General features: G+C 42.8%; 1 long non-coding RNA gene across 1 annotated transcript; it reads right to left on the bottom strand.

Moving 5' to 3' along the window:
* Positions 1-2,966: 2,966 nt before the first annotated feature.
* On the bottom strand, positions 2,967-9,102 carry LOC127294308 (uncharacterized). Its single transcript, XR_011742947.1, has 5 exons — positions 8,414-9,102; positions 8,016-8,319; positions 7,811-7,902; positions 6,829-7,720; positions 2,967-6,725 (listed from the first exon to the last, which is right to left on the bottom strand). It is a non-coding gene; the product is annotated as an uncharacterized lncRNA (long non-coding RNA).
* Positions 9,103-9,567: the final 465 nt, after the last annotated feature.

Here is a 9,567-nt window from a genome sequence, read left to right as displayed (position 1 = left end):
GAGGTCCGGAGTGTGAGTACCTTTTACCTTTCCTCCCCTCAAGAACGGCGCCTTAAAAATAAGCTTGATGTCTACGCCCCCCTCCTTTTCCTGTAGACAGTGTTGGGCCTCCAAGAGCAGAGGTTTGTAGGACAGCAGCAAGTTTTCCCTTAAGTGGATCACCCAAGGTTTATCGAACTCAGGGAGGAAGAGGTCAAAGATATCCCTCTCATGCAACCCTGCAACCACAAAGCAAGAAGTCTCTTGTGTCCCCAACACACCTAATAGGTGCACTAGTTCGGCGAAGAGATAGTGAAATACAGGTGGTATGAATAAGTATGAGTAGTAGCAACGGTGCCAGAAAATAGCTTGCTGGCGTGTAGTTGATGGTGGTAGTATTGCAGCAGTAGTAACACAGTAAAACAGTAAACGAGCAGTAGTAACGCAGCAGTATTTAGGAACAAGGCCTAGGGATTACACTTTCACTAGTGGACACTCTCAACATTGATCACATAACAGAACAGATAAATGCATACTCTACACTTTTGTTGGATGATGAACACATTGCGTAGGATTACACGAACCCTCAATGCCGGAGTTAACAAGCTCCACAATAATGCTCATGTTTTAGTAACCTTATAGTGTAAGATAGATCAACACTACTAAACCAAGTACTAACATAGCATGCACACTGTCACCTTCATGCATATGTAGGAGGAATAGATCACATCAATATTATCATAGCAATAGTTAACTTCGCAATCTACAAGAGATCATGATCATAGCATAAACCAAGTACTAACACGGTGCACACACTGTCACCTTTACACACGTGCAGGAGGAATAGAACTACTTTAATAACTTTGCTAGAGTAGCACATAGATAAATTGTGATACAAACTCATATGAATCTCAATCATGTAAAGCAGCTCATGAGATTATTGTATTGAGGTACATGGGAGAGATGAACCACATAGCTACCGGTACAGCCCCGAGCCTCGATGGAGAACTACTCCCTCCTCATGGGAGCAGCAACAGTGATGAAGATGGCGGTGGAGATGGCAGCGGTGTCGATGGAGGAGCCTTCCGGGGGCACTTCCCCGCTCCGGCAGGGTGCCGGAACAGAGACTCCTGTCCCCCAGATCTTGGCGTCGCGATGGCGGCGGCTCTGGAAGGTTTCTGTGGTTTTCGCCGAACGTATCAGGGTTTTCGATCCAGGGGCTTTATATAGGCGAAGAGGCGGCGCAGGAAGGTCGAAGGGGCGACCACACCATATGGCGGCGCGGCCAGGGCCTGGGCCGCGCCGGCCTATGGTCTGGGGGCCCAGTGCCCCCCCTCTGGTCCCTCTCGTGTGTTCTGGATGCTTCCGGTGAAAATAGGAACCTGGGCGTTGATTTCGTCCGATTCCGAGAATATTTCGTTACTAGGATTTCTGAAACCAAAAACAGCAGAAAACAGGAACTGGCACTTCGGCATCTTGTTAATAGGTTAGTTCCAGAAAATGCACGAATATGACATAAAGTGTGCATAAAACATGTAGATAACATCAATAATGTGGCATGGAACATAAGAAATTATCGATACGTCGGAGACGTATCAGGGATATATTCATCTTCCTTAGTGTATCTGCATACATAAGGTTTAAGCTGCTGCCGCCATCTATGAATACGCGAGAGACGTCGAACCCTGCGATGACTGCTGGTAGGATAAGTGCTGACTGCCCTGGTCGAGGAACTTGCTGTGGATGATCTGCTATGGTGAAGCCAATATCTTGCCCTGACCAATTAAGGTATTCAACTGTTGGTGGAGGCATTTTTTCTGCCATGAACACTTGCCGCGAAATTACTTTCTGAGTTCTATTGGATGGCCTTCCCTTCTGAATCATCGAGACCGCTCCGTTAGAGTTAGGATCGACGTAGGGTGGTGGTGGAGGTGCTGCCGCTATTCTGAGCTGATCGATTGTCGTCCGTAATCGCGGGAGGAGGTGGCAAGTGAATCTCGCTCCTGGGTTCTCGAGGATTTCTCTGTGCTGCCTGAGCATTAGCATGCCCTGCCCACCTTAACATCGCCTGGAAATTGCGACAATCTTTCTGCAGATGTCCTGACTGTCTTTTGTAGGGATTCATTGCATAGAAAACAAAAATTTTCCTACCGCGAGAACGCAATCCAAGCCAAGATGCAATCTAGAAGACGGTAGCAACGAGGGGTTTATCGAGTCTCACCCTTGAAGAGATTCCAAAGCCTACAAGATGAGGCTCTTGTTGCTGCGGTAGACGTTCACTTGCCGCTTGCAAAAGCGCGTAGAAGATCTTGATCACCGGCGCCACGAACGGGCAGCACCTCCGTACTCGGTCACACGTTCGGTTGTTGATGAAGACGACGTCCACCTCCCGTTCCAGCGGGCAGCGGAAGTAGTAGCTCCTCTTGAATCCGACAGCACGACGGCGTGGTGTCGGTGGTGGTGGAGAAATCCGGCGGAGCTTCGCTAAGCGTGCGGGATGTGGTGGAGGAGAGAGGGCCGCTAGGGTTTGGGAGAGGGGGGGGGGCGGCCACTAGGGGTGCGGCCACCTTGGTGGTTCTTGGGTGGCCAGCCCCCTCCCCTTGGCCCCTCATTATATAGGTGGAACCCCAAGTGTTGGTCTCCAAGTCTTCGAATAAGACCCGAACCAAAAACCTTCCATATGGTGGGGAAACCTACCCAAGCTAGGACTCCCACTAGAGGTGGGAGTTCCACCTCCCATATGGGGGGGTGGCCGGCCCCCTAAGGGGGAGTCCACTTGGGACTCCACCCCCACTAGGGTTGGCCGGCCATGGAGGTGGAGTCCCATGTGGACTCCACCTTCCTTGGTGGTTTCTTCCGGACTTTTCTAGAACCTTCTAGAACCTTCCATAGAACCTTCCGCATCATTTTAACTAGATTTAGATGTGCGCCTTGGCGCACGATCCCGTGAAGCTCTTGCCAATATACATTTTATATAACTTTTATATAACTGCACTAAAAATTTCACTAAAGCAATATATTTTGAGAATTACAAAAGCTCCAGAATTAACAAACCTCCGTGTTAGCATTTGTACAAATCGATGATAAAACCCTATTTCAAATATTCATAAAGAATCAGATAACATGTGTTTAAATTTGTCTTGATTGTAGTTTTTTTTCTAATATGTACAAAACTGGCACAGATAGTCACATATTACTGAACGAAAATGTAATACAGATTCAGTTTCTTATTATATTTAGGAATCAAAATCTACATTTGTTGTTGGAAATGAACTTGCAGGAATTCAAGGCTCCCAAAGACAACACTTGCATATGCCTTTCCAAGCTAACACCTGATAATTAATTGCTCACACGCCTTACCGCCACCTTCGATGATCAGGTCCTTGATTAGTCCCACGGCAATACATGAAGAGAGGAGCTAATTTCAGAACTGAAAAGCAATTGAAAATATTTCATGTCTGCACACATCAGAGAGGATTCAAATTAAAAGGCACATAATCTAAATAACAGATGGGAAGAGAGCACATAATTGGGAATGAACCAATTAACTTATAATCAGCGATTTTAGTTTGGAAGTGAAATGGGCAAATGATATTATCATACAACGTGAAGCGACATAACTACATCTTGTCATCCATGAAGTACAGTTCAACTTGCTACCAATATTAGTTTCACCAGATCAGTAGCCATGGATATTTAGTGGGTCAAGAGGATTTTCTCAACGTCTGCGACACAAATCATACTTGCTGTCATGGACAAAGTATGGCACAATAAAAAGAAATATGGTGCACCAAATTTGAATATACATTTTTAAGTTTCTTCATACAGTATCCAAGCAGAAATACAAGCATACATCCACCTGTAAGGGACACTATAAATGCTTTTCTCCAGCTCTTAGCAAGCCATCACAGGTTCCATTGCCTGAAATATGTACATGTTGCTCGAGTTGTTCCTTGACTGAACAATGTGACAGTATAAAATAAATTTGAGAAGAAACCAAACATGTAGAGCAAAGAAAACGTAGCGGGTCCATAGGATGACCTAAGCAGTATTTCCATTTCTAAACAAAAGAAATCTACCATTAAAAAAGGGGCAGCAGTATTTTATAAAAGGTAGATGGTCATAACTACATCATGTCTATTATATCTTAGTATTCCTTGAGATCCAACATAGCAGTAAAAAAGGCCTTCCACTTTAAATTCTGATATCAAGTGGCAAGTGGAAGAGCCCATCTGGAAAAACTATGTGTAATGATATGTATAAAAGAATGAACTCGTAAAACGTAGATCATTGGCACTTTCACTTGTTTGAAGGAGACTATTCATGGGTAGAAGACACTTTTTTAAAAATCTCGGTACTCTACTAAAAGACTCTTAGACCCTACAACAAATCTATTGTAATTCTGATTAGAACTAAATGTATTCAACGGAAAAACAGAATCATAAGGAAACACCACATCATGTAGATATCTAGAAATAGAAACCAATGTAAACGGAATAAGCTCTAATGCTGCATCTAAAAACTTTATGCGTATCAGCCTACTATCACAGTAGTATTGAGTACACATGACCACATTTTGGCAACGCAGCCACTAAGTAAAGAATATTGATTTTATTTTGAGAAGTGCACCATCCTAAATATAAACTAACGTTTTCTATACCTAAGTTTACTCCAAATATTTCCAGGATATGAGCAGGATACAGTTAAGAAAAAAAAAGACAACAAAGAAAGAGGTGCTTCAATACTAAACACTTGTAGCTAAGCCACATGGAAAGGAAAGACAACTGTTTAGGAAACATAATCTCAAAAACATGGATAATATATCAGAGGAATATGATGAACAATTAAAAGGGCCTATGTCTATGAGAATTACCTTTCACTAATCGTACACAGCATAATTTCTTCATTATTCTTCAAGGTATCACAACTATTGATTCTTGAAGGGATACGAACTAATCCACTATTTCCATGGGCAAACGTCAGTCAGCCTTTGTTTTTTTGCTTAGGCTCTACGGTCGGGTTGGCTCATTTTACATTGACTGTCAAAATGACCAACTACAGGTTTAACCACCATAACATAGGATGACATGAAAGCTAAATGAGGCATCGGAGCTGGGTGCTCACAAACATCTTGAGAAACTGAAGAACAAGTCTCATCTCAGGAGCTACGCCAAAGAACGAGTAGCTTTGCAATATACCACAATTGACAGAATGAAAGAACAGAGCAACACTCGACACCATATCATATTTTGTAGTGATGTAAGATGCATCTAAGAAAAAGAAGAGGTTAACATGCTTAACTGTGCTTACTTTCTATGAATTAAACTGCACTAAAAGCAGTAGAAAGCACAACAAAATATAATTAGAACAAATGGGTGTTGATACAAGCAAAAGAAGCATGCAGGTAAATAAACGAGCACACTCCAAACTACCACAGTTCAAATGCACAACATAAAGAGAAAACATTCATACATGCATAACAACCCAAATGCTCTGAAATCTAAAGCATCTGGAATAGTTGCATTGCAAAATACGAACAATGTCCTTACATAGCAGGTTTCACTTCAGTTTTCAAACACCTAGACTGCATCCTGGACATAGATAATCAGATACGTAAGAGATGATCTATTATGTATCCCATTTATGAATCTTTGTGCAGCAGAAACTTCCCTTTATCTTTCTGGGCTGACAAAATAGGAGGAATAATAGTACAACAACTAAAAATAATACAAAAATGCAGTTCGATATCTATGTTAAGCATTTTAAACTAAAGTGCGTGTGATAGTATAAGATTGCATATTTGCATACAAATTTAACTAACAATCTCTGAAGTGTTGCATGAGATTGTCAATCAAGGGAACAATAGTCACAGCACATGGGAAGGTGTAATCCAGAAACAATAGACACGCCATGAGATTCTCAATCAGGAGTGTTATTACCTTGTTCCTATTCTGAAACGGTCATGTCTATGGAGACCTGGTACTATGAACACCTCCTAAACAACATCATCCCATCCTGACTGGAAGCAATAGTGGTGAGCAAGCTCTTCATGCTAGAGATGAGTTAAAGGAAGAGGACATACAACAAATAAATAAAACATTTACACACAGGGTGGATGTACTAAATTGAAAAGAGGAACTCACACATTAACCCTAAAAGAAGCAGCCTAATAACAAAGAGCAAGTTCAACCCAAGCCAAGAATGAAGAACCATCTCTGAACCTGAACAAAATATTCCTACCAAGTGGAAAGGTTGAAAGATAAAGTACCTAGGAAAGCTAATTTCTATTTTGAGGTCAGCAGTATTACCTATATTTTTCTGTTAATGGAGAAATCATATTACTATGAAGGCCAACTTAAGAAAAATGCAATAACCCTTACCGCTAATAGTTAGAAACATTAGGTGACAGGCATCCACAAAGGCTATTAAGAGCGCTATTTATAAAATCCAACATCTGAGATAACATAAATTGATATGATGCATAATTGTCAAGCATAACCTAAAGGGGAGCACATATACCAGGATATACTAATAATAGATCATAGCTACCCCAGATGAATCAAAATAGCAAGTATGATCAAAATAGCAGAGTATTTTTGACATGTCGAAGGCTTGGTGAAGCATACCACGTTTTCAAATAGAATAAAATTGATAAATTCAGCAAGATGCATCCTAGGATATTTCCCTGCCTGGGTCCACAAGGAGATAGCATTAGGCACGCAATGGACCTGAAATTGCAGAGAAAACTGCGACAAACGCAAAAAAAAATTAGCATGAAAACATTTGGCATCCGACAATGCATGGCGAACAAATATGTATAAATAACAACACCTATCTTGGAGGCCTTACCATATCTGGTTTCCAGTCCATCTAGCAGCCTATTGAATTGGTACTCTGGTCCCAAAAACGAACATATATCTGAAGATGAATCATCAACATCTATTGTACAGAAGATGATGAAAATAATACATTACTGATTCTCGTTAATAAAGCCAACATAAATGAAAAACCAACAGTAAGAGGCATGAACTGAATCCTTTGACTCATATGTATGTTAGCTCAGTCCATAGACTTCTGTTCTCTTCAAAAGCCGCTACCTAAAGAAAAAAAAATACATATTGGGTGCGCCTTGGCACATGATCCCGTAAGACCCATGTATAGATAGGGAAATGCTAATAATTTTTACGTTTTACAAATCATCACAAACCACAGTAAATAACCAGAGGAATATATATAATATAGAAATTAACAGTTGTTGATTTTGCCGAGACAAGGAACGCTAAAATTATCATCTACATAGGCAATGCATTGTCGGCCATCGCAACATGGTCTTTAAAAGCGACAACGGAAAGGAAATGTAAATATGATTAGGGCTTGCATCACCCAAAGCTAAACCAATGCAAATGAATCATGTTCAATACAACAAAGTTGCACCCATGTACCTTGGTGAAACATTTAAGAGAAATGATCCTTTCTCATCTTCTCCGAACACTATATTAACCATGCTTGAGTTAAAACTATATCATGAGTAAACGGTAAGTGCATAACAAACATATGTACAAACAATAGCAATCTACCATCAATTAACTCAAACCATAAAAAAATTCAAGTTTTCGCAGAGATTATCTTGCGTAAACATCCACTGAAGAGAAGCAAGTCACACGGTGTTTCCTCAAATCTGAATCATACTACCATTATCTCGTCTCCACTTATTGCAGGTCTCTCGAGTGTCTTCATCATGCTACAAGTCCAGGGGAAATAAATGAGTCATAAGAGAGAATATCAGCAGTCAGGTCACTTAATAAACTCTACACAAAATAGAAGTACAGACCTTGTGTCTCTGTTGTTGTTCTAGCTGCATGTATGGGGCGCCGGAGGAGACATAAGAGAGTTATTGCAGGTCTCTCGAGTGTCTTCATCATGCTACAAGTCCACCAGAAATAAATGAGTCATAAGAGAGAATATTAGCAGTCAGGTCAGCATCTTCCACCGATGAGTTGAACTGAATAAACTCTACACAAAATAGAAATACAAACCTTGTATCTCTGTTGTTGTTCTAGCTGCATGTTAATGAAGCTAGCATAAATGAAACAACAACACTAAGAGGCATGAACTGAATCCTTTGACTCATGTGTATGTTAGCTTCATTGATCAAATATTATTCTCCTTGAGCAACATCTCATCTAACAAGAAAACGACGAGTCTACATGAGTCCTTGATCAACCAATCCTCCACGGTTACAGTACACCAAGAAATACAATCTCATTTGGCACCATATTTACATCGACCAGTTATGTCGGGCATGGCTTGCAAACATCAGGTGATTCCATTTCCTGATACCTGCAAAGGGCAGCATCAACATCCGCTCTCCAGTGAACCGATCTAACTGATATTTTACCGCAAAGCATACAGAGCTATATAGAATAGAGAATACCTGAAAAATAGCAAAGTTCATAGGCCAGCGCATGCTCTGCCTTGCCCTGCTTCAGGCGCCCAGCCCACGGGCACGCGACAAGCACGACCATCGAGCAGGACCCGTGGAGCTGTAGGCTTCCAGGGAAGGGAACTGCGGCGGCGCTCGAGTCAGTATCACCTCCCTCACGTGTTCATGAGGAGATTCAGACTGGGACGTAAGAGGAAGACCACACGAGATGCGGCCACGCTCGATTCGTCGACGTAGCTGATTTCGCCGCTCCAGGCTCCCTCTTGCGACGCGGTGCGGCTTCGCCTATTCCCATCCAGGAGGGAGGGGATTGGGGAGACAGCCGCGTGCGGGGATTGGGAGAGAGGCGGCTTGCTGTCTCGATGGAGAAGACCACGAGGCACAAACGACGGGGATGGGGCGCGGTCTGGGACCTTCGTCGTCGGCAGCGGCGACGGGCGGAGGCGCGGTTGGGATCGACGTGGGGGCGGCGGCGGCAACTGGACGAGGTGCGATTGGGGGAGGAGGAGGCCAGTCGATTGGGGAGGAGGAAGCGAGGGGATTGGGCCTTCGGGCTAGGTTTCGTCGGTTTCGGTTTTGTTCCGAAGACGGGCGGTCCGGATCGACGCGGGCGCTGCCTCCAAGATCGAACGGCGCGGGCTGGTCCCCCTATCGTGGATACGCTGTGAGGCCCCCGTGGGGGGGCATCATATATACCTTCAGATTCACATAAAATGACATCCTATATATGAATCTTATTCTCCGGACCATTCCGGAACTCCTCATGATGTCCGGGATCTCATCCGGGACTCCGAACAAATATTCGAACTCCATTCCATATTCAAGTTCTACCATTTCAACATCCAACTTTAAGTGTGTCACCCTACGGTTCGTGAACTATGCGGACATGGTTGAGTACTCACTCCGACCAATAACCAATAGCGGGATCTGGAGATCCATAATGGCTCCCACATATTAAACGATGACTTTAGTGATCGAATGAACCATTCACATACAATACCAATTCCCTTTGTCACGCGATATTTTACTTGTCCGAGGTTTGATCTTCGGTATCACTCTATACCTTGTTCAACCTCGTCTCCTGACAAGTACTCTTTACTCGTACCGTGGTATGTGGTCTCTTATGAACTTATTCATATGCTTGC

Source organism: Lolium perenne, chromosome 4 (genome assembly GCF_019359855.2).
Source record: "Lolium perenne isolate Kyuss_39 chromosome 4, Kyuss_2.0, whole genome shotgun sequence".
In the NCBI taxonomy this organism is placed as follows: domain Eukaryota; kingdom Viridiplantae; phylum Streptophyta; class Magnoliopsida; order Poales; family Poaceae; genus Lolium; species Lolium perenne.
This window is presented reverse-complemented; position numbering and strand designations above follow the sequence as displayed.